We start from the raw sequence: 24,180 nt of genomic DNA on the forward strand, positions 1-24,180 counted from the left end.
TTAACTCCTTTGGGTGAATTCCAAGGGACGGGATTATTGGATCATATGGTGAGAGTATGTTTTATGAGAAATCACCAAAGTGGCTATAATTTTTCACATTCTTACCAGCAATGAAGGCGAGTTCTGATCGTCTCACATCTTTGCCAGGGTTCGGTGATGTCACCGTTATGGATTTTGGCCATTCTAATAGGTGCATAGTGTTCTGTACATTGTTTTGTTTTGCAATTTACTTCCTATCAACGATGCTTTGATTGATTCTGGGAACGGAAACTAAGTGGTAAGTGGTCACTGTTGGTTCAAATTCAAATCTTCGGGTCCTGATCCTCTCCCAGGTGTTTAAGTGGGGGGGGGGGAATCAAAGATTCAATAAATACGTAAGAAGCACTTTGGAAAGATTCTGGTGCAATATAAGCACCATGCGGTCGTTTGCTCTTTTAAAAACGTTTTTGCTATTACTTTAACTAAAAGTTCACATGTGTTCATGGGAACTGCCACAGGCATGCTTGCTGTGAGCCCACTGGGTCGCACAGGAAAGTCGCTGAGTTAAACCTTTGTTGGTAGGTGGGCCTCACTCATTCTTTGCTAAAAGACACACACCAAAGATGTTCAACACTGGGATTTTTCTCAAAAGTGGATCAGAAGATGAACTACTTAGGGATTCAGTCAGCACCTTCTCTTCTCCCTTGCAAGGAACAGCTCAGTTTCAGGTCATTCTGTGTCGTTAAATCAACATGGTGCTGGGCTGGGTCACCGTGCACCAGGTCTCCCGTCGTGCTCAAGGCATTATCAGCGTGGTTATGTCTCTGAAAGTTCGGATCGATATGTCTCCTTGCTGTCTCCCTTAGGACCAGGCTCTTTTTTTGTGCTGATGACTTTAATCACAGCATCCTGTACAGTTTCTCCCAACTCAAGCACGAGGCGGGTGCCAACACCGTATTTTCTCTCCAATCAGTTCAGCCTTGGCTTTCAGTAGTTTTTTTCTGTTCAAATTCCTCATAAGAGCAAATCAGAGTCGAGTGGGCACCCTTGGGTTCTCGTACAGCCGATCCTTCTGCTTCCCTCCCATCGTCCCTAGCTCCCCACCGGCACTCACAGCCATTAAGGTTAATGTCACTCTCTGTGCCTTGACACCATCAGAACAAATCTCATCTTGTCCTTTATCCTCGTTTGAACTGGAAATCACAAATTCAGACTCCTCAAGTCATCTCTCATCTCCTGGATTCATTCCCAAGCACATGTCATATGTCACTTGTTCACTGGATTTTTAATTTCCAACCCTTTCCCTCACTGCTCATGTACTTTATTTTCCTAAATCACCACTGCTTATAATTTCTTTAATTGTCTATTATCTGTCTCCATTAGAATATGATGTTCCCGAAGGCATGGACTTGGCCTTCTCCATGTCTCCCTAGTGCCAAGAACAGTGCCTAGCACATGGTAGAAACTCGAAAGAGAATAGTCGAATGACTCTACTGGTAATGGACATTCTGAGAAAAGATTCTCAGGACGTTATGTTCCCTCATCTGCCTTCAGGAGTTCTGCTCCATTCCTTCTTTTTCAGCATGAATTCCCTTTAGATTTCTGTTCAGGGTCTGCTTAGTTTGCCTTTCCCATCATAGCCACAACTACAATGATCATCCTCTTTAGGGTCCTGCCTCAGCCTGTCTCTTCTTGGTTGGGATGCTCGCTCTCTTTTCCTTGATGCTTTTTTGGGGAAGGCAGTAATGGAAAGGGCAGGGCTGGGAAACTGCTTTCTTTTGAAAGTCACATAACTACGCTCGAGTCACAAAATCTGGCTCGCTTCTGAAGATCTTTTTTCTTCTCGTTTCTTTGTACTAACACAGACAGATCTGAACACCGTTTGGCGGTATTTCCTGTCATTTTCTTTTCCATTTCCATTTCTTTGATCTGTAATCTACATTTTAGCTAAGGTCTGAAAGATTGTCTTTTTTCAGCATTCATGTGTAGGTTGAATTATAACTATCATTTTTGCCTACGGTATATTCATCTATGTGTGCATTTATATGTGTGTGTGTTTGCATGTATGAATGTGTGTGTCCATATATACACACTCATATGTTACATACAAAACACTCATGCATGTGCACATACACATGTATACCACTTTAGAAATGAGAAAACTAAAGTTCAGAGAGAAAGTTATGGTTAAATACCTTCTCCAAGGTGACTCAGAGGGTAAAATCAAACTTCTCAGAAGGAGAGTCTACCCTCCCTCACCCTTCTCATTCTCTCTTTAATCCAGTTAAACCTACTCCCTTTAAAACCACTCTTAAAAGATTGCCAAATCTTGTCGATTTTTTTTCATTTAAATTTTTCACTATGAAATATTTCAAACATATAGACAGAAAGAAAATAATATCAGGAATACTCATGTATCATTCTGTATTTGTGTCAAACTTTGTAAAGTAATTATACATTACAGATAAGATGATATCGACTACATACTTTTCCCTGATCACATTACCACCTCCCCAGAGGTAACTGCTTTCATGAATTTTTAAAAATTATTCCTATGCTTGCTTTTACATTATTCTTATTACAAATGGATTTATATTTAGTTTTAAACGATATCTGTCTTTGTAACAGTTGCCTACTTGACACCTGTTCGTGGATATCTCAGAGGCCACTGAAGTTCAAACTTAAGTCCCGTTTAAAAAAAAGAGAACTCTTCATTTTCCTGTCTAAACCTGTGGTAGAGTTTCTCATTTGGTCCCCAGTGACCCTGCCCCCGCCTCCTAGTGTTCACATATTTGTGTCCTCCCTTCCCCTTGAGAGTGGATTGGACCTAGCGACTTGCTTTCGATGGAGGAGCGCAGAAGTGCTGGGATGTCACTTCCAAGGTTAGGTCACAAGAGACTACTTCCATCTTGCGTGCATTCTCTCTGGCCTCTCTTACTTTCTCACTCTGACGAAGCCACCTGGCGTGTTGTGGGCTGTTCAGTGGAGAGGCCTACCCGACAAGGGACTCAGAGCTGTCTCTGGCCAAAAACCAATAAAGAACTCTGTTCTGTTCTACCAAAAACTACATGGGTGTAAACTTGGAAAGTTGAGCCTTGTGATGGCTGCAGCCACTGCCCAGACACTTCGATTGCACTCTTGTGAGAGACCCAGAGACAGAGGAGTCACCCCACCTGTACTGGGATGCCCGACCCGCAGAAACTATTAGAGAATAAGTGTTTGTTGTGTAAACTGCTAAGTCTGGAGTGATTTGTTACAAATCCCGTTCACCTCCCAGTGGTCCCCATATCGATAAACCATCAACTTGGTAACACGAGTTAGAAACTAGAGTCACCTTTGACTCACTGGTATTCCTCCCTCATCCTTTGTAGCAAGCCATTTGTTGGTCCTGTAGTTTCCGTCTTCTAACTATAACATAAATATCTGTACTCTCTCCCCACTAACATACACTAGGCCAAGCCACCATCATCTCTTGCCTTGAGAGAGAAAGAAGAGGTCTTTGAATGGGCCCCTTAGGGGATGTTAAGGCCATTTTATTCTCCTCCCTTTTTTTCTTATTAATTTGTTTACTCACCTATTTAATTTAGTTTTATTGAGGTCTTTTTTATTTTTATTTTTTATTTTTTTTAAGTATTGGGTACGATAACCAATCCCTGAGTCATGGAGTTTGTAATAAAATAAGTGGGAAAAATATTAATTGAATCAACTGAGAAATGTGAAGATTCTCTGTAGAGATAACTGGTTCTTTGAGAATAAGAGCATATTGTTGCCCAAGATACTAATATGTCTCAAGAAATTTATATTGAGGATCATTCTTGATCAGAGGTGCCTCCCAATGGTTGATTTGAGGCAGAATTTTCCAGCACAGTGCAGCAAGTGATGATTGAACAAGTTATATGTCATTATATTACATCATCTGACTAATTCTTCCCTTTCCTTCCTTAATTACCCTCCCCACATGTGAATCTCTAGGGACAGGCCCTTAAATACAAGAAACTGTGGCTGGGTGTTCTTCCTACCTTCGCCATCGGAGAGTTTGGATAAATTATCAAGACTGCATTATATTTAATGGAAAAAGGTGTAAATTTGTTCCTGTAATATATAATGAGTGATGAATAATATATCACATCATAAATCATGTCTCCATACAACCATGTAATGATATGGGATATCTCTTTAAATGATTACATCTTTTTTTCCTAGAGAATTATAAAAATTCAGAATTGAAATGGGGACATTTACTGGTCATTGGGGTTACTCTCCCATGCAGTGGGAATCTGCATGATAAACTTCATTATTGGTCATCTTTGAACCTCTACATAATCATTCTAGTAATTGGCAACTCATTATCAGACAAGGCTCTTTTAATTGTTACAGAGATGAAATTGTCATAGTCTTTAATATTGATTATAAACCACTACCTTTTGATTGAATGTTGGGCCTGTTGACTTGTAGCAAAACTGAGTAATTCTAACCTAGGGTCCAGTGCTACTCTGTAAATTCATATCAAATGGTTTAGACCCTGAATGAATAAGGCTTTTTAGATGGCTTATTACTGTTAGGTGCTCAAAGTTAACTCAATTTGTTCTCCCATCAGTCCAATGGATTCTTTATAGCAAGAGACAATCTTCACATCTTGAATTGTGAGGAACTATAATTTCCTCAATCACATAGACATTTGATGCAATCATCTGATGTGAGCGAGCAATCTATGTGAGGAAAATTAGAGTCAGCCTGAAACAATTTCTTCCTGTTACATGGAGTGTGATAGAGTGATCAGCAAAAACTGTTCAGAGAAGTCACTCCTCATTCCTCAGTTCTTGCGTTCTGAAAACAAATTTTTTGGGGGAATAAATAAGATAAGCAGCAAATAAAAACGGTAGTCCTAATGTACCAAAAGAAAAAAATCAAACAGAAACATCTCTACCCCTGCTTCTTGTTAATTGGACTTTATGATGCCTTTATGAACATCTAATCCAATATTTTGTACTAAACTATGCTTTTTTTTTCTAGTCAGATGAAATGTTAGTAAAGTTGATATCTGGGATATGTTACTTGTGCGGATAAAACTATTCCCGATAAATGGTCAGTGTAATATTAACTGCATAGAAATCGTTTGCTTATAAACTAGAGTACTTTTCTATTGTTGGTGTTTAAATACCACGACTGTCTTTGAGATCCCCATAAGATGGAGGAATCAAGCTTATTAAGTACAATTGCTGGTCTCTTTCTGTCACCAACCATTAAATTTTATACCTCAACATTACGGATGCATTAGTTTTCTACTGCTGCACAACAAATTGCGAGCAACTTAGTTGCTTAGGAACTTTATGAGTCATGAGTCCATGCACGACTTGGCTAGGCTCTGCTCAGTGTCTCACAGCGTTGAAAGCAAGATGTTGACTGGGCTGCATCCCTTTCTGGAGTTTTGGGTCATGCAGTTGTTGGGAGGACTCCCTTCTTTGCAGTTCTATGACTGATGACCCCATTTCTTCTTGGCTGCCAGCCGAGGGCTGCTCTCAGCTCCTAGAGACCCCTGCAGTCAGTTCCTTGCACTTGATTTCCTCACGTTATGTTAGCTAACATATTCAAAGCCAGCAGGAGAATCTCTCTGATCTCTAAGACCTTTTTTGTTTTTTGTTTTGCTTTTGTTTACTTTTTCTTTTCTAAAAAATAAATTTTATTCAATGTATTGGTGTGACATTGGTTAATAAAATTATATAGTTCCAAGCATGTAGTTTTGTAATACGTTATCTGTGTGTTTCTCCACCCAAAGTCAAGTCTCTTTCCGTCACCATGTCTTTGACCGCGTTTACCCTCTTCTGCCTCCCTTCTCCCCTCCTTCCCTCTGGTAACCGCCGTACTGTTGTCCGTGTTTGTGAGTTTTGTTTGTCTTGTTTGTTCATTTGTCGCTTTCAGTTTTATATCCCACATATGAGTGAAGCCATATGGTTTCTTTTCTATCTGACTTATTACACTTAGCGTGATATTTTCAAGATCCATCCATGTTGTCACAAATGGCAGTATTTCATCTTTTATGGCTGAGTAATAGTCCATTTGTATGTATGTACCACATCTTCTCTATCCAATCATCTATTGTAGGACACTTCAGTTGCTTCCATGTCCTGGACACCGTGAATAATTCTGCTATGAACATCGATGTGCAAATATCTTTTACAGATGAATGTTTTCAAAGTTTTAGGGTAGATACCCAGAGGGATTGCTGGGTCGTATGATAATTCTATTCTTAGTCTTTTGAGGAACTTCCAGACTGTTTTCCACAGTGGCTGCACCAATTTACATTCCCACCAGCAGCGTATGAGAGTTCCCTTTCCCCCACAACCTCTCCAACACTTGTTATTACTTTTCCTGTTGATGATATCCATTCTTACAGGTATGAGGTGGTCTCTCATTGTGGTTTTGATTTGCATTTCCCAAATAATGGATGAAGTTGAGTATCTTTTCATATGTCTGTTGGCTGTTTATGTGTCTTCTTAGGAGAAGTGTCTGTTCAGGTCCTCGGCCCATTTTTTTAAGTGGATTGTTTCTTTGTTGATGAGTTTTATGAGTTCTTTATATGTTATGAATCTTTACCCCTTGTTGGAAGTGTTATTTGCAAAATATCTTCTCTTGTTTAGTTGGCTGCCTTTTTGTTTTGTCGACGATTTCTTTTGCTTTTTAGTTCGATATAGTCCCATTCATTTATTTTTATTTTTACTCCCCTTGCCTTTGAGGTCTAATTTATAAAATCCTCTCTAGGTAAGACAATGGTCCATAAATTTGGGACCTGTGTTTCTTATATGTATTTTATTGTTTCAGGTCTTATAGTTAGGTATTTGATCCATTTTGTTTCATTTATTTATTTATTTATTTTTTATGGTGACAAATAGTCTAGTTCCTTTTGCATTTGGCTTTCCAATGTTCCCAGCATTGTTTATTGCAGAGGTTTTCTCTTCTCTTTTGTATGCTTTTGGCTCCTTTGTTGACAATTATTTGCCCATATATATGTGGGTTTATTTCTGGACTCTCAATTCTGTTCCGTTGTAAACACTTTTTAAAGGACTCGCCTCTTGCAGTCAGGACCACGCAGGACAATCTCCCTTGTGATGAATTTAATATAAATGATTAGGTATTTTAGTTATATCTGCAAAATCTTTTTACATTTGACATATAGAGTCCAATTGGCTCCCCAAAGCAGGCTTACATTAGGCCCATTTGAAATTGTTTATGGGAGAACATTCCAGGCTCTGTGAGACATGGCTCCATCTGATTATAACTGTGATTTACCTGTTAGGGATTATCTTTGGGACCTTCCCCAGCTGCTAGAAACCATACATAAATTCACCCTTATAACAGGGAACCAGACCCATTAATGGAAACTTACTATCCTTTCAAGGCTGGGGACAAAGTGCTACTTAAAACTTGGGAGCATCAAGGACCTGTTGACCCACTGAAGGAACAGTGGACCAGGCCTTGGGCAATAATACTCTTGGCCCCTGCCTCACCTGTCGGACTAAAGGGAATCTGACCGTGGAGTCACCACACCAGAGTAAAGAAGACAGAGTTGGAGACAGACGCAGAATACTGCCAACGTGGAAGGCAACGCCATTAGGGGAGCTCCAATACTTGTTCCGGCGGCAGTCCTCTTAGGACATTTCTCAGAAGGAACAATACCGTTCCAAAGAGATTAAAAAATCTGCATTTATCTACCCAAACACCTACTTAATATCTCTGACTTTTGCCTCCGAGGAGGGACATATATAAAACAGACTTTCACCTCCTGTTTAATAGGAGTTTGTACCGCACTAGAGGCCGTTAGAAACCACACCATTTTCCAATTTATTGACGAGCCTATTTCAAACTCTGCCATCTATAACTGGGGTCCTGTCGTCACCAGGAAGGACAGAGCCATGTTTCCCCTTAAGGTCTCTGTGGCAACCCCCACAGAAGAAAGAATGTATGACATTCAGGGGTTGTATTAACTCCTGTTTTTTCGTTACAAGCAACAGAGACCTGAAGTGTAGTTCTCCATTCTCCAACCTCAGCGAGTCATGCCACTGGATGCGTTAGGTGACCTGCGGGGTGGCTCCTAATATGTGGGAAGCTGTCTACTCTGGCGTGCCAGGCACCAGCTCTGGAGGACCTTGCTCCCTTGAAAGACCAACTGTTTTCATACCACAAAGACCCCACCTGACCAGACACGCTGGGCAACTTACTCTAGGCTCTGACAGTAACAGTGAACTACACCTGCCTGATCTGCCCGAATACGTAGCTTTATCCCTGTTTGTTATGTTGTCCCTGACTGTTGCCCTTCATGCGGAAATGAAGAGAATGGCTCGCTCAGTGACGAAAGCCACCTCTCAGGCCACCCACACCATCAGGGAAGGAGTAGGACAAGTCACTGAAATTGTCCTTGAGAATAGGGCCGCTATGAATTATTTGTTACCAAGGAGCAACCACGGATGTGAGGAGTTTAAAGAACTCTTGCTTTATTTAACTTCACCTATAACTCTCAACCGACTGAGGGGAGAGCTAAACAAAACAAATCCACAGTATTATGTCCAAAATGGAAAAAGGGAAAGCCTTTTACACTTCGATCTATTCTAGCTCACCTCCTGGCTCCCCTACCCCACTTCTCTGGCTTGAGGGAAGCATTTGTTATTTTTCTCCTGTTTATAATTCTAGGGGTCGTGTCTTGCTGCCGCATTCAGTGTGCTCCTGCTTGTAGGTACGTACGTCACTGACTGGTTGCCGGGGGCCTGGCGGACACCTGGGGCTCAAGTCTTTCTTCAGCATCACGGTGAACAGTCTCACCGTAAGCCGGTCTCATGGATATGCATTTTGCCTTTATTTTTGGACTCTGCCTATTTGACAGTGGGGAGTTGAAGACGGGCCCTATACAGGGACCCCACGTCGCAGGCCCCACGGTGTCCCAGGACTCACCTTTTCTTACCCTACAGCTTAACAGTAGATTGTCCCCGGCTTGAATGTCCCTTGCTTGAGTAAATTACCCCGAAACTTATGATGCTTACTCATCACAATCTTTACGGCCTAGCATTCTTTACTGACTGACCCTGACTTGGTTCCTGGGTTGCTGATGCCAAAAGAAAGGCCAGAAGGCTTCACGAAGCAGAACAGACCACCCCCAGAGTCATTCTGTAGACCCCTGGAACAATGCCCGGATTGTCCCTTAAAGACCCCAAGCCGGACTGAGAAGGCAAAGAGTTTTTGATGGTGTCAACTTGCTACCTTCTTGGATCACCGATCCTCCAATCGTCAACGCTCGTTCTAACTATCCCAACTCTTGTGTCGCTCTATTGGCTGAGCGATGACAGCACGAGCTCAGGACTGAGTTGTGCTCCAGTTTCAGTATGAAGTAACCTAATCATGGGAATGACTTTCCTACCATATCGACAGGTCATGTCCCCATCTAAGGGGAGGTAATTACATAGGGTATGTAAACCAGGGCAGTGGGGATCTTGGGGATATCTTAGAATGTCAACCGACTGTTGACATTCACCCTACTACACCCCATTTGCTCGCTTCTGGTCCCAAAATCTCTGAGCCTCACTCTTCTCATCTGTCAAATGAGAATCGTTATAGAGCAAATAGAATTGCTACTGATATTGGGGTGCTACTCGTATCAGCAACTGTCTTTCTCTTTTTGCTATTGTAAAGATAGAAACCAGTCTGGTATATAGAATCATAAAAACCTTTCCAGATTTCATGAGGCATATCGGCTTCCTGGAAGTTAAAAAGGTTATGTTTTTCAGATAATCTCAAAGGAACAAGATTTCCAGAAAAGTTATTCTCTATCTACATTGTAGCATCTTTCAGGGTCTACTTCCAGTTCCATGTCCTCGCCATTAGCACAGTGTCCCCCAATAAATAGAAGGGCCACCTGCAAACAGGATGATGGAATGAACTTCCAAATTTGACCTCCCCCAGGTAGAGCTGTTGGTGGTTAGATTTCTTTCCGATTGTTTTAGGGTCTCTTGATTAGGAGTGTCAACATGGAAAGCCTCATCTTGAGCTACTCAGTGAATGACGCCTTATTCCTTGACAATTGGAATCTCTGCAAATCCAGTATTAACTGATAAGACAAACAATCAAAATGGCATATATTCTCTATGGTAAATCGGGGAATGGTAAAGAAACCACAGGCATCTCACCATGCCTTGGTTACAAAAGGAATCTGGACCATTCTAAGACAAATGGGCATGAAAGTTGTTAGAGAAGACACTTATCCATTAGCACTAGTAGGGAGAAAAAGATGAAACCAAAATTCTCATCGGAGCTAGCCGCTGGCTTACTAGAGATAAGACAACATAGAGTGTTAGTTGAAGCAAAGCAGAAGGGCGAGAAATGGAGGCTGTATTTAGACAGTACACATTTTCCTCTTAATCTGTGTACCTATTATTACTAGTACTACTCCAAATCCAACTGAGCTTCTCTTCTAAGATATCCTAACAGATGTCAAAACGCCTCTATAAATAAGTTCGGGTGAGGAACATTGATAAAGTGTGTAAAATACCTACCATAATGCCTGGCAGAGAATGAATGCATATGAGAACTGCTAATCTGTAGTAATTGTAGAAGAAATAGTATGAGCAGTCTACAGTATAATCTCCCTAGAGGGAAAAACTGTACAGTAACGCCAGCAGTGTTCACAGGTATTTATGGGAGGGCTGGGGAAGAGGTGTGAATACAGAAACGCGCGTTTCAACATGCTTGGTCAGTTTTCAGTAACAGGAGTGGTTGTGTTTTCTCCCAGGAGTTCAGTCTTGCAGAAATTAATGAATGGAAGCATGTATCATCCATGTCCGTATGATGAATGCTATTCAGAGAGAAAAAAAAATTATACAAATCTTCTGAAATTAAATCTGCAAAGGATATTTGGCAGGTTAAGAAGAAATATGGTGAGATAGAGCAATATCAAGAACAAAATCTCAACATGTTAAAGGAGACAATGTCAACAGGTGGGAATTTCCCATGAGGCCAAGGGCAAGGCGGAAGCGGGCAGTGTGGACAATGGACTGGGAGGCTGAGGAGTCATTTACTTTCAGTTACTCTAGCTCACTGGTTCTGGGGGTGGGAGGATGAGGGTGAATTTGCCCCTCGGGCAGCACTTAACAATGGAGACACTTTTGGTTGTCACAGTAGGGGAGGGAAGGAGGCGCCACTGGCATCTAGTGGGTGGAGGTCAGGGATGCTGCTCAGCATCCCAGAAGGCACAGGACAGGCCCACACAACCAAGAATTATCTGGCCCTAAAGGTCAGTGATGCCGCAGCGTGAAACCCTGCTCTAGCTATTTGAATTCTATTACTGGATCGGGTTGAACCAGGAAATGTTACATCCACAGTAGTTTAGCCTCCCGTAGAATCACAGAGTTCCAGTTCGATGTTTCGCCTTTTCCCTTTGTCAAAAGCCACCAGTACGAGTCAACATGGCTTTTGTGATTAAAAACAAACAAACTAACAAAAACCAAAGATACTGTTCATGCCTTACACGAGGCGTTTAATGTTGATTTCATTGCTGGTAAAAGATACCTTTTGCTGAGGAGTTTTTATGCATTTCCTGTTTAATAAGATCCATATAACAGCTTTTCTTTCTCCTTTTGCCTTAGTTGCCAGGGAATTTGGATCAAAGCTTGAAGCTCAATTGTGATTTTGGAGCATTTGAACATGACAGCTAGAATAATTTAGTTCTTTTCTTTGGTTGTGGTTTTCTTCTTTACATTTTTATTGAATTATTGTTCATATATATGGATGCATATTATACAAATATTATACATCATATAATATGTTATATGTTATATAGTATATATAATAAGTTACATAGATTATAAATGATATATTATACATCATAAATAATTATAAATTATATATCCTGTAATTTATATTTATATGTATGATTTTCTCATAACCAGACAGAAAGAACCTCTCTTGTATTCTAGAGTTTCTAATCATTCTTAACTGGAACTACCTGGATTATTTATGTGTAAACTGTTATTGTGAGTTCGTTCCTAGCAGTGTACATTCACGCAATTTCATGCATTAGATTATTGGACTGTCAGACATAGCGCTTACACCTTGAAGTTGCTGCTGTGGGAATTGGGAGAGAGATCTGAGCAGAGAAACATAAAGGATTGCCAGTCACAGGAATTCTGAGGTCCGGTTCGGGCTGGCTACCTTCAATGTAGTGGCACAGATCCATTCTAGTTTGGATTCTCTACAGCAGTTGTCGGCATCATCATGAAGACAGGGTCAAAATAATAAAGAGTTATGTTGGGGCTAAGTTTTGGCCAAGTGGATCCGAGACAAGGGGAATGAAGGAAGTCCAGGATTGTGGAAGAAATGTCTGTAGACCAAAATAAATGGAAAAGGAAGCGAAGACCGGATGCGGTGGTGATCGCTAAGGAGAAAACAATAGAACGAGCTCGGTCAAGGAGCAGTTATTGAAAGAACCAGGGCCAGAGAAACGCAAGTCGTGGCGCAAGGGGAGCTGTTTGAGCTTAAGATTTCAGACATGGAGGCATTTTACAGGAAGATAATATAAAAATGTGGCCATGGGAGGTGGCGGCAGGGAAGCAAAGGTGAAGGTAATGCAGGGAGGAAGTCAAGGACTTGAGAGTCAAGGTTAAACGCGGTATCCAAATGAAGCCGAGCTAGAGAGGTAGTCACTGTGGGCTGCTCAAGAAGAACTACCTTCGTGGAAGAAGGAGAGAGATTTAAAGGGGACACCGTGAGGATGGGAGAGGACAGTGGTACTCGGGCGTCGTCCACAAAGATGGCGTTTTAAACCAAGATGCAGAATTGATGATCTACAGAAGCGGCCTTGAAGAGGGAGACCTATTAATAGGTCAGAGATCTGTTTCTCTACCACATTATTTATGAGATGTGGAGACTATGCTGGTTTCATTTAAGAGACTTTGAGGGAACCCGTGGGTGAGGAGAAAAAAAATCAACCATTATTTCACCATCCCGAGCGATCACTGTTAACCCGTTTAAGAAGATTTCACTAGACGTGGTGTAATAGTTGGTCAGAGAGGGGAGACATAACGCAGACAAGGAGCTGGATGAAGTCTTCGACCTTGGGCTGCGGTGGTTGAGATTGGGATGGAGACAGATGGATTCGAGCAAAATCAGCATTCTGGTGATCAGTTAATTTTCCTACCCTCCGATGCCAATTTCTGGACGTTATCTGTGTTCGCAAGGCCTGCCAAGGTCTTTAGGACTCCTCTTGCTTATCTTTCATTCCGAGCTCCCATCCATCTGGCTGCTGGCATCCAGCGCTTCCTTCTATTGGGAGTTGATGTAGCTGAAAACGTTTCATCTGATATGTAAATCCTGTTTCACCTGAATCTTTAGGTGAGGTAACCAGTTTTTCCAATGCTTATTTTAGCACTTGCAATTAGAGTAGCAATTACAATACCGTTGGGCCATTTGCCTGCACCCTTTCTGGTTCTTGTCTCTGGGCAGGTGTACTCAGCCACCATCTTCGTAGGTTTTTCAACAGCTGGATTAGGTGAAGCCACAAAACAGCGCGTAGGCATCACTTGAAGGGAGTTACAGTTTGGATAACTGATTTGTTTCTGGGCCAGAACCACTGGGCATGTATGTACATGTGCATATATATGTGCGTGTGTGTACATGACTGATGGAAGTGGCCATGTTTCGTGTTTTCCTGTAGGCTTGTGTGTAGGCAGCTGTGGCATCACTGTAAAAGTTATGCAGTGGGCTGATAACCCAAACTAGCAGCTGTTTGCCTATAACTGCATCACTTCATGAAGTCAGCACAGAGAGCGGTCGGTCATCTCTTGAGCAGTTAGTTCATGCCTGGTTCTCAGCGTCATTCAAATTCCATACTATTCAGTGTTGCTTCATTGGTTTAGCCAGGATGCTCCATTTTTAGACGTTCAAATCATTGAAAAATTTTTAATAAATAGATTTTTATTGGGCATCGAATTCAAGTTGAACAACTTTTTATGTGGGAAATAACAACATAATTGTGTTTTGGAGGGCACGTCTCCCTCTTTGACATTTGCGAGTGCTTTATGGCTTCCACAGCTCTTTAATGCAAAATCTGTTTTATTGTTTATACAACGCATAGATTTGGTGCCGTGGGCCCCAATTAAAGATGATTAAATTAAATTTCAGAAAGAAAAATTAAGTGACCAAAGGCTGGTTTTTAGTGATGAAGTTAAGATAAAAACACCGATTGTCTTAAAACCTAGAGATCTTTCTATTATAACTGCGAACTCTGAGCAAGTGTGGTTTCTGTTGTGTTACCAGCATATCATAATGAAGTGTGTCCGACTCGATCTCGCTATGTTTCAAGGTTAACGCTTTCTAAATGGAACGAAATCATTGGACCTTAGGCCAGGGGCTAGAAGTTTATTTATTGATCCAGTCTGGCCTCTTGGGTTTCTTGGTTTGGTGAGATGGTGCATTTGTCAGGACATTGGAAAAGCATTTTGTTTCCTCCAGAACGAAGAGCACTGCTCTTGAATTTTAAACACAAAAAAATGACTGTCCAGGAAGGCTTATGAGCACAAAGAATAAACAAAAAGCCTCATGTTGGTACAGGAAGAAAATAGCCAATTTCTATAGAACCTGTCTAGCTATATCTACTTAAATTGATGCCTTAAAAATAATAGGACTATACAATAGCCTCTGAAATTCTGCGTAGTAAGTAAACATATCTTTCTATTCCAAACTCTGTCTAATGAGGTTACTCTTGGTTAAGTGTGTTTATTTTTAAAGATATGTTTTATAATGTCATAATATTTTAATATTAAAATATATGTGTAATGGAACTACATTGTGAACTATCAAAGTATCTCTACATGGAGTACTTATTAATTGCAAAGGGTCAAAGATCCCTTTACCATAGAGAAATCTGGTGAACAAATGATCTGAATTAACACTCCCAATACTAGGATAAATGAACGTGTGTCTTGAAGGGATGTGGCGTGAAGGACATTATATCACATCTGTGGGGTACCTGACGAAAATGCTTAACCACTGTCTAATCGTGCGAAACATCAGACAAAATCAGGTTGAGGCAAATTTCACAACAAAACTGGCCTGTATACTTCAAAATGGAGATATCACAAAAGAAAGGCAGAGGAATTGTTCCAGATTGAAGGAGTCTGAAGAGACATGACAACCAGATGCAAGGAGTTACATCTGAATCAGAAAAAAACCCAGAATTACTATAAAGGATATTATTAGGAAAATTTGCAAAATAAAAAGTTGAGCAAGAAAAATAATGATATCTTTACAAATAATTGAGAACGTTTTGACATTTCTTTAGAAATAATATGAATTGATTTGAATGTTATTTTGAAAACAATCTAGAGCTAGAAATTGAACAGCTTGCAGAGAAGCCTTTGCGTTCACTTCACTATTTCAAAATGCACTAAAAATTAGATTCTGCCTATTTCAAGTGAAACAAATTTATTACAGAACCTTATTTCAGCCTAGGCATTATCTCACTTACACAGATCAATTTTACTCGTGTAGAGTTGAAAGATTTGGGAAGAGTTTCTTTACTTTCGTTTGTTTACCTGTTTAAATTTTATTTAAAGTAATTTGAAAGGCATTTTGTTCTTTATACATGATCCCTTTTGAAAAGTGTTTATCTGTTTACTGATTTGGCAGTAGGATTACACACGAAGATTCTAAAACGGCCATCCAGGCACCATTGCCACAGTAGTGTGGGGAAGTAGATTAATTTATAGACTCCTCAGTTTTTGTATTTCACCGTTTAATATTCTACTTCCACACCTGGCAGACTGTCTGTGTCTGGCAAAGCATCTTTGTTAGAAACCATTCATCCATCCTTTGTCAGACACATTTGTTAAGCAGCTATGAGATTACGGTCCTTTGCTGGGTCCCGGGGCTACTCAGATACATTTACACTGTTTATCTCCCCACACAGGCAATGCACTGACTTACGGAACTTCTAGGTAGTTCTCTAACGTTCTCGGCCAGGTGATAGGTAAATAGAGTTTTTAGTGTGAGAAGATGAAGAGAACTACTTCTAACCTGTGCTTACTCATGAGAGTTATATTCATCAATAATCCTTTCCTTCTTTGGTACCTGTTTGTTTATTTAAGATGCATTTCGACACACGTGTATAGTCATGTAACCACCATCACTGTCAAGCTGTAGGACATTTCGTCGTGCCCAAAAGTACCCTCATGCTCCTTAACACGTCTTTCCCTCCCCCCTCCCCCCCGGCCTGATTTCTGTCCTTACCGTTTTGCATTTTCCAGTGAGTGATATAAATGGACTTGTACAATGTGTGACCTTTTGCAACTGGCTTGTTTAACTTAGCATAAGGTTTTTCGGATCCATCCATGTTTCTGTAAGTATCATTAGTTTGTTAATTTTTATTGCCGAATAATATTTTATTGTATGGATGTACTTTAGTTTGTTTCTCCATCCAGCAATTGATGCTGTGTTTGCAATTCTAGTTTTGATTGATTATAAATAAATTGACTATGAACATTCATATGCCTGTGTTGTTTTGACATGTGATTTCATTTCTTGAGTAATTATCTAGGAATTGGATTTCTGGGATGTATATTAAATGTATGTTTAAACTTTTTAATACATGCTAAATTGTTTTCCAAGGTGGCTGTACCACCTTGCGTCCCCGCTAACAATGAATGAGAGTTATTCATATCCAACCTCGCACTTGATATTTTTGGTCTTTTTTTTTCCACTTTAGTCATTCTAGGTGATGTGTATTGGTGGTCTGAATTTTCCATCCAAATATCTTTTTGTCTGCTCATTTAAGTGAGGCGTGTAATATAGTTCTTTATGTTTTATAGATACAAACCCTTTGATAAATCTGTGTTTTGGAAATATTTTATCCCAGGTCTATGAGGGCTGGTTCATTTTCTTAACAGTGTATTTTGTAGAGCAGAAATTTAACAAAGCCCGATTTACAAATTTTTGTTCTAGTGTGAGCTTTTTATGTCTACATCTAATAGATCATTGTCTTACTTACCTTCACAAAGGTATTCTTCTCTGTTTTTTAGATGATTCAGTTTCAGCTCTTACATTTACATCTGTCATCGAAATGTCTTAAGAATTTGTCTATTTCAACTAATTTGCATAATATATTGGTATAAATTTGTTCTCCATATTTTCTTATCATCCATTTAACTTACCTAAAGTTGGTAGGAATATCCTATTTTTCATTCCTGAGTGTGGCAATTTGTTTTCTCTTGTTTGGGACAGGCTGACTAGAGATTTACCAATTTTAGTGATTGATTTTCTTTATTTTTCTGTTTTCTACTTGATTGATTTCCCGTCTGATCTTTGTGATTTCTTTCCTGCCGGCTTTGTTTCTAATTTCTCCTTTTTAGAAATTTCTTAAGGTGGAAACAGATTATTGGTTTGAGACTTTTCTTTTGTTGTGATATAGGCCTTTAGAGCTCTCAATTATCCCTAAGCACTGTTTTAACCACATCTAAATATTTTAGCGTATGAGTTTGTCTTAATTCAGTTCAAATCTTTCTAATTTCCTTTGTGGTTTCTTCTTTACCTATATAGTATTTAGAAAATATGGTTTCGTTTCCAAATATTTGGTGATTTCCTAAATTCTTTTCTGTTGTTTGCTTAACTTAATTCCTTTGTAGTTGGAGAATGCACTTGAAATCATTCACTACTTTTAAATTATTAAGACTTCCGTGGTGGAGTAAGGGATGGTCTATACTGAGGAATTTTTCACGCGTACTTGAAGAAAAACGTGAATTACGCTCTTTTGAGTGGAGTGTACTATAAATGTTAATGAGATGTGTGGTTGCTTCCCTCCATTTATTTTCCCACGAATTTTCATTTTTATCCTGGATATAGAGATGCTGCCGCTCAGTCTGCATCACACTCAGGCAGCGGCTGGGCGGTGATCGGGCTCATGTTCTTCAAGCCATTCGGTTGCCAGACCCTGCCGATGAATTTGCGTTCGGGTTGGGGGCACATTCAGAGTTCAGGCGATTTTAATGTTGTTCTTGGTTTGCACTTTCCGCTGGGCCCATACGTGTAATTTTCCCAGTCAGTCAGAGATGCGTGGAGAGCCTTTCTTGTACTCCGAAGGCGAGCTCATCTCCAGGCCCATGTCCTCGGTCATTCTCTGCCTGTTTTCCCGTTGGGCCCAGAAGCCGAGGCCAGCAGGGCTGTGCGTTTCTTCCTTTTCCTACTGAGTTACTCCTTTTTCTGACAACGCTGCTGGGAACGGGTTTTCAGCTCTGCTCCAAACCAAGTCAGCGCTCTCTGGCAGTGAAGTGGCCCTCCACCTGTGCAGACGCCATTCCCGTCCAGTAAAGCCAGCACTGGGGCCGGGAGCGGCCCTGGCAGGCAGGCCACAGACTCCACACTTCTTCTCTGAATTTAGGGGAGCTTTTCATGACTCCCTGCTTCTCCAATTTGGTCAATGTTTGGAGCTCTGAAATGGTCGTCGGTGACTGCTGCTTTTCACCTTTCCATGTGTCTGTTGGGGAGAGGATTTGTCAGAATCTTCACTGTCATAAATTGAAGTTCTGCCAATTAGAAGGGATTTAAAAAAAAAAACGTATGGCTTTTATTTTTTTTGTGGTGAAAGACATGATATATGGCTTAGTGAGTTCATGATGAAAGCCTGTAAATCAAGTAAGATCATCGAGATTGATAAAGATGTAAATTAGAAACCATTTAATATCAAGTTGAAGAAAACGTTAAAAGGTTCTGAAAGATCTGTCTTTGGTGATCTGTCGTGAGGCTGGTTATGAAAGGAGAGGAATTTAACATAGTATAATGCAGAAAAAGAATTGAATTATGTTAAAAATTCAGAGTTAAAAAGGCCCTCCAATATTCTCTAATGCAGTTGTCCCTAAACACTGGGCTATGGATTCTTAGGGCCTTGGGACCTGTGAAATGTTTTTCTCTGATCTGTACCACAATTTCAAAAAAAGGAACAATTTAACATGCTATTCATAAAGTTAGATGTCATTAGTTTAAGGGGCTACGTTTTAACCAACGTAACATCGTTTTCCTACGTCTTGGTATTAAAATGTTATTTTTCTTCCACGAAATGGTGGGAATAGGAGAACATACATACCCTGTTCTTATTTAGCAAAATTAAAAACCTTCCACTGCATGTTATTCTCTGGTGTTTTGAAAATTGACTGCAGGTCCTTGAGAAGTCAAATGCTTCCCTCAATTTTACTTAGTTTTTTTTATGAAGAGAAAAATATCTTCATAAGAAAGGCTTTTTATTTAAGTGACAGGCAAAACGAATTACTGCTTTCCCTTCTGTGTGATTTAGCTGTTTGAGTTAATTTTTACCAATTTTCTGAATGATAAAATCTTATTTGGGCTTGGGGAAAAAAATCACCCATCGTTCTTAAATCTTTCTTTTTAAAATCACTTTAGCGATGATTAGAGGACTTTACAATTGGCAATCCAGAATCACACTCATGTGGTTTTGTTATGGGCTCATCACAACACTTGTCGTCTACAGATCTTGAGCTTTGTGTAGATAAGCAAGGGATTTATATACCATATGATTCTTCTGTTTAGAAGCGACCAGCTCATTCTTACTGTGTCTGTTGGCCCTGTCTACTGAGAAGATGTGAGTTTTATTCTCTGGAGACCATGTTCATTCATTTAATAATCTGACCGAGCATTTCCAGGCGTTGGCTTCATTGGTCTAGTTATGAGAGAGAGGAAAGTGAATAAGGAACGCTCGAGCGAGAGTAAAGCAGAAGTTTGCCTTGTACTGATAAATGCTCCAGGGAAAATGTGCAGAGGGTAAAGTGAATTCCGCTGAGAGAAGTATTAGCTTTGGACAGGTCACGGGCAGCGTCTGTGAGGAGGTGACCCATCTGAGTAGGATTTTGAATGATGAGTAGGGCTTTCTCTGCCACGCTCCTCATTTAAGCATTTCAGGTTTCAATTATGTAAGTCCTAGTTCTAAAGTTCTGCTCTCAGATCAGTACAGACTCAACCGTTTTATTAGATCAGTAAATCAGAGGCCGTGGTCTTGTGTACTGCGGATTTTTTCACTTGGCCCTAAGTCGTGCAATGAGAGGCTTCTCTTGGCCGGTTTGTGTGCTGGGAAAATTTCTGTGGAAACAAAGCTATCCTTTCTAAATTAATGATTATTAATGCTGCACAGTTTAATAATAATAACAAACACAGACACCACTTTTCTATGTATTAGGAAAGGTTCTCAAAGAGGGCTTGGCAAACTTTTGCCTGTGGGCCAAATCTGGTTCGCCTGATTTCTGCCCGTTTTCAGACAGCTGAGAGTTAAGAACGGTTTTAACATTTTTAAATGTCGAAAAAAGAAATAAGAATGATTGTTGATACTTATAAATTATGCAAAATTAAGATTCCGGTATCCATGATAAGCTTTTATTGGATTACTAGCATACTCACTCATTCATGAGTCTGCTATGTTTGTGCTGAATTAGCAGGAGTAGTTGCAGTAGAGACCATATAGTCTGCCAAACCCGAATATTTAATACCTGGTCCTTTATAGAGAATTTTTGCCAGTCTTCTGTTTGAAACACATAATACAGAATGTTTTTGAGGCCTAGATTGAAGATATGTCTCTCCAAATACGTTTTGTGTGTACTCCCAGGGTCACTACCATTCAGAAACCACCTTTATCGTTTCTGCCTTGGGTTAGGGTTTCCAAGGGGGCTCCTTCTTGACTTCTAGGGACATTATAAATAAGGATCAATGTTAATTATTTGTTTTTTTCCCTGGCTCGAAGGGTCCTGGACCACATCAACATTAAACATGTGAACCCCCAAGTTCATGTGACGACTGCTCCGTGATCACAAGTTCCAGAGGAAGATTTCCATTTTTTTTTTTTTTTGCAGGAGCCCACGTCGAGATGGGCTCGTTACCCTGATTCTCTTGGCATTGGGAGTTTTTTCTAGTCTATCCTTTTGTTCAGGTCTATAGCCCTTCAAGGGTCCTTAGCTGGAAGATAATTAAACTCAGAATTGAGATTTAAGAAGGAGAAATAATTATCACTAAACGGGTGGGTAAATCTAAATATCGTGAGTATATAAGACAATGTCCAAATTTTAAGGGCAGAAAAAGCAAGGGGGAAAATAAACCAGTGGGCCACAGTGACGCATAAAACCGATGCAGGTATTTTCAGAGTTAAATTGTACTAAGGTTCTTGCATTCTTGGGAAGATAGACATGTTGATTACTTTGTGACAAAATATACTTTGAGTCGAATAGCTATTAGGAATAAAGAGGGTCATGACACAATGTAAAAAAGATCCATGTCCACCTAAAGATATAGACATTCTAAATTGTTATGATAAAGTAAGTACATACTCTTAAATATATAAAAAGCAGCTGTTTAAGATAGCAGAGTTGTGCGGCAGAAACATGCTGGGCCCACAAAAAGCAAGCAGTGAACAGAATTACAAGGAGAAACCAAGAAATACATAGTGGAAGGTTGTAACATACCATATATTTGTAATATTCAGGTGGATGATGGGTACACAACTATTTTTCATGTCATACTTTCTTGGATAGATTGCTTAACAAGGAAAGCCTTACTACAGAAGACGCATGCTAATTTAGAATGAAAACTGTTGAATGAAATCTTGTGATGGTGGTGGTAGTGAAATGTTAAAGATATCACAAGCATACAATCAAGTTTTCATTCCTCCATCCATTCATCCATCCTTTCATGAACTCAATAAATGCTCAATATTGTACCAATCACTGGGACGGTTAAAGTGATGGAAAAGAAATAAACCAGGTTTCCTTTTCTCCAAGTCCAGTAGAAAGGGATATAAGAAAATAAATGGTTATATCACTGTGTGAGTAGAGATATATTCCAAATGCTCCAGAGTAATAACTCGGTCAGTGGAGGCAGTTTTCAACTGTGCTGAACATAAAGCGGATAAAACAATGTTTTTTTTCAGCCGATGATTTTGTTCGTTCATCATTTAGACATATTTTATGGTACATCTCCAAGATATTTTTAATTTTTTGAACCATAGGAGATACGTTGAGTAAACACAGCAGGAAGGTCCAGCGGCGCTCTGCTATTTCGACCGCTCGTGCTAAGTAAGGATACCATAGCTGTGCAAGCTCCATATTTTGAGGCTTCCTCTAGTCGGAGGTAGATTCAACTGAGTCCTTTGTAAATCACTCTGTCAGATTTATAGAGAAGGGAAGCTTGTCAAAGTGTTTCTTGTGGTCATTCAGTGCCCTTTGTCTTTTGCCTAGAGCTTGCTCTATTGAAGGTCTAACCAATACATCAAAGAAATATATAGGGTTGTAGCTTCCATGTCACCCAGAGAGAGAATCAGAAGGGAGTGGGGACGCATAGACACCTGAGTACTCAAATGATGTCTTTATACTATTTGCACAAATAAATTGCTCGGTGATTGTTTGGGTAGATAAAAGAAGATATACTTTGACACACTGGGTAAATCATTCAACCATTCTAAAACAATCGCTGAGAATCCAGGTGTTTTAATCGCACAGCCATTCAAGTACCATGTAGGCACGCCCTCCCACCCAATATTTTGAGTGCTTTCCAAGTCTCTCACTTAAAGGTGTTCTCTCAATTATTTTAAACAACTACCGACAAAAAGTCACCTATACTAAATTAACAATAATTCCCTAATATTAATATTAATAAATCTCGAATGTGGTATTATTTAGGGCCAAGAACCTGGGTATTAAGGAAGGTAGAGAAATGTTTAAGGGAAAAGGAAAGGGTAAAGTGAGAAGGCAGTCAACGTAAAGGTATTTTAAACTTGGACCATAATGTCTCTGGCTAACTCTATGATATATTGCAAGATTCGGGATTGTTATAAAACTCTCTGTTATGATTTCAACTCAAGCCACAGACTCAGATGGCAAACCGTTTCATGTGGGAGCAAGCTCAGTCAAGACCTACACATCGCAAACGAAAAAGGCGAAAAGAAAACCTTTAGGTGAACTCCTTAACTGGAGCCAATTTTCAGTTTTAAGTCTCTTTAAACACTTGATGATGACATTTAGAAAACAGATGAATAGCCACTCGATTCCAGTTATGGGCTCCAGGATGTGGGGCCTTATGTGGGCACTCGCAGAGCCATGGACAGTGGTTTAAAGGACAAGCAGGTGGGACGGTGACGGACATCTCCCACAGGCCAACGTTCTCCCTCTGTCCCTCATACCTGTCCTCAGTATTATACTTGATTCGTCCTGGTTCCTCACAGCTTTAATTTCTTGAAATTCTAATTGACACGTGCACTCACCTCCGTTGTCATTATTCTAGTCTCTTCCTGTTCCCTCTCCATAGAATTTACTGATTTATTATGTTTACTGTTAAAGAGTTTGCTTCTTCTCCCTAGAATGTAATCACCATGAGGGTACCTACTTTCATCTGGTCCCCATCTTCATTTTGGTCACCATCTGTCAGTAAGTTTTTGTTTAGTTGAACGTAATTAACTCTGAGCAGATGAAAATGAAAGTTTTTAACTGGAACAGATCTTACTTCTGAGAAGCAAATGGAAAAAGAAAAAGTACATGTCAGAAAAAAGTTAACCTAATAAAACATGGTTGATATTTTAAAACACTAAAAAGCTGTGATGTGACAAGTCAAGATTTATGAATGTATCGATGTTTCCAGGGGCTCTGCCTGAGCTTCTCAAAGAAGAAAGAGTTTCTTGGAGGTTTGGGGACTGAACCAGAAAACAGGTAGAGAGAGATGGGGTCTGAGGGCTTGAGGCATGGTGGTGGGGAGAGACATTGTAAAATAAGCTACATCTATCTGAACCTGCTTGCCTTTAGTTCATAAAAGGCCACAGACTTTTCCGGCATCTTTCCATGCCGCCATAATAGTGCATGTGAACGTCCTGGCTGATGCTCTCAAGGGCATCAGCGATGCCGAAAAGAAAGGCAAGTGACAGGTTTGTATCAGTCCATGCTCCAAAGTCATCGTCCAGTTTCTAACTGTGATGATGAAGCATGGATACGTTGGCGAATTTGAAGTCATTGATGATCCCAGAGCTGGGAAAATTGTTGTTAAACTCTCAGGCAGGTTAGACAAGTGCAGAGTGATCAGCCTCAGATTTGATAACCTCAGCAAACAGCATGGACCATGAAAAAGCAAAATGAAAACACACAGGAGGGACAGTCCTGGGTTTCTTTTTCTAGGAATGCAATACAGCATGCA

General features: G+C 40.1%; 1 pseudogene; it reads left to right on the forward strand.

Annotated features, from left to right (window-relative positions):
• The first annotated feature begins 8,301 nt into the window (after positions 1–8,301).
• LOC118607857 lies at positions 8,302–24,161 on the forward strand (annotated as a pseudogene).
• The last annotated feature ends 19 nt before the right edge of the window (positions 24,162–24,180 follow it).

The sequence above is a fragment of the Rousettus aegyptiacus genome, unplaced genomic scaffold, assembly GCF_014176215.1.
Source record: "Rousettus aegyptiacus isolate mRouAeg1 unplaced genomic scaffold, mRouAeg1.p scaffold_m13_p_9, whole genome shotgun sequence".
Taxonomy (NCBI): Eukaryota; Metazoa; Chordata; class Mammalia; order Chiroptera; family Pteropodidae; genus Rousettus; species Rousettus aegyptiacus.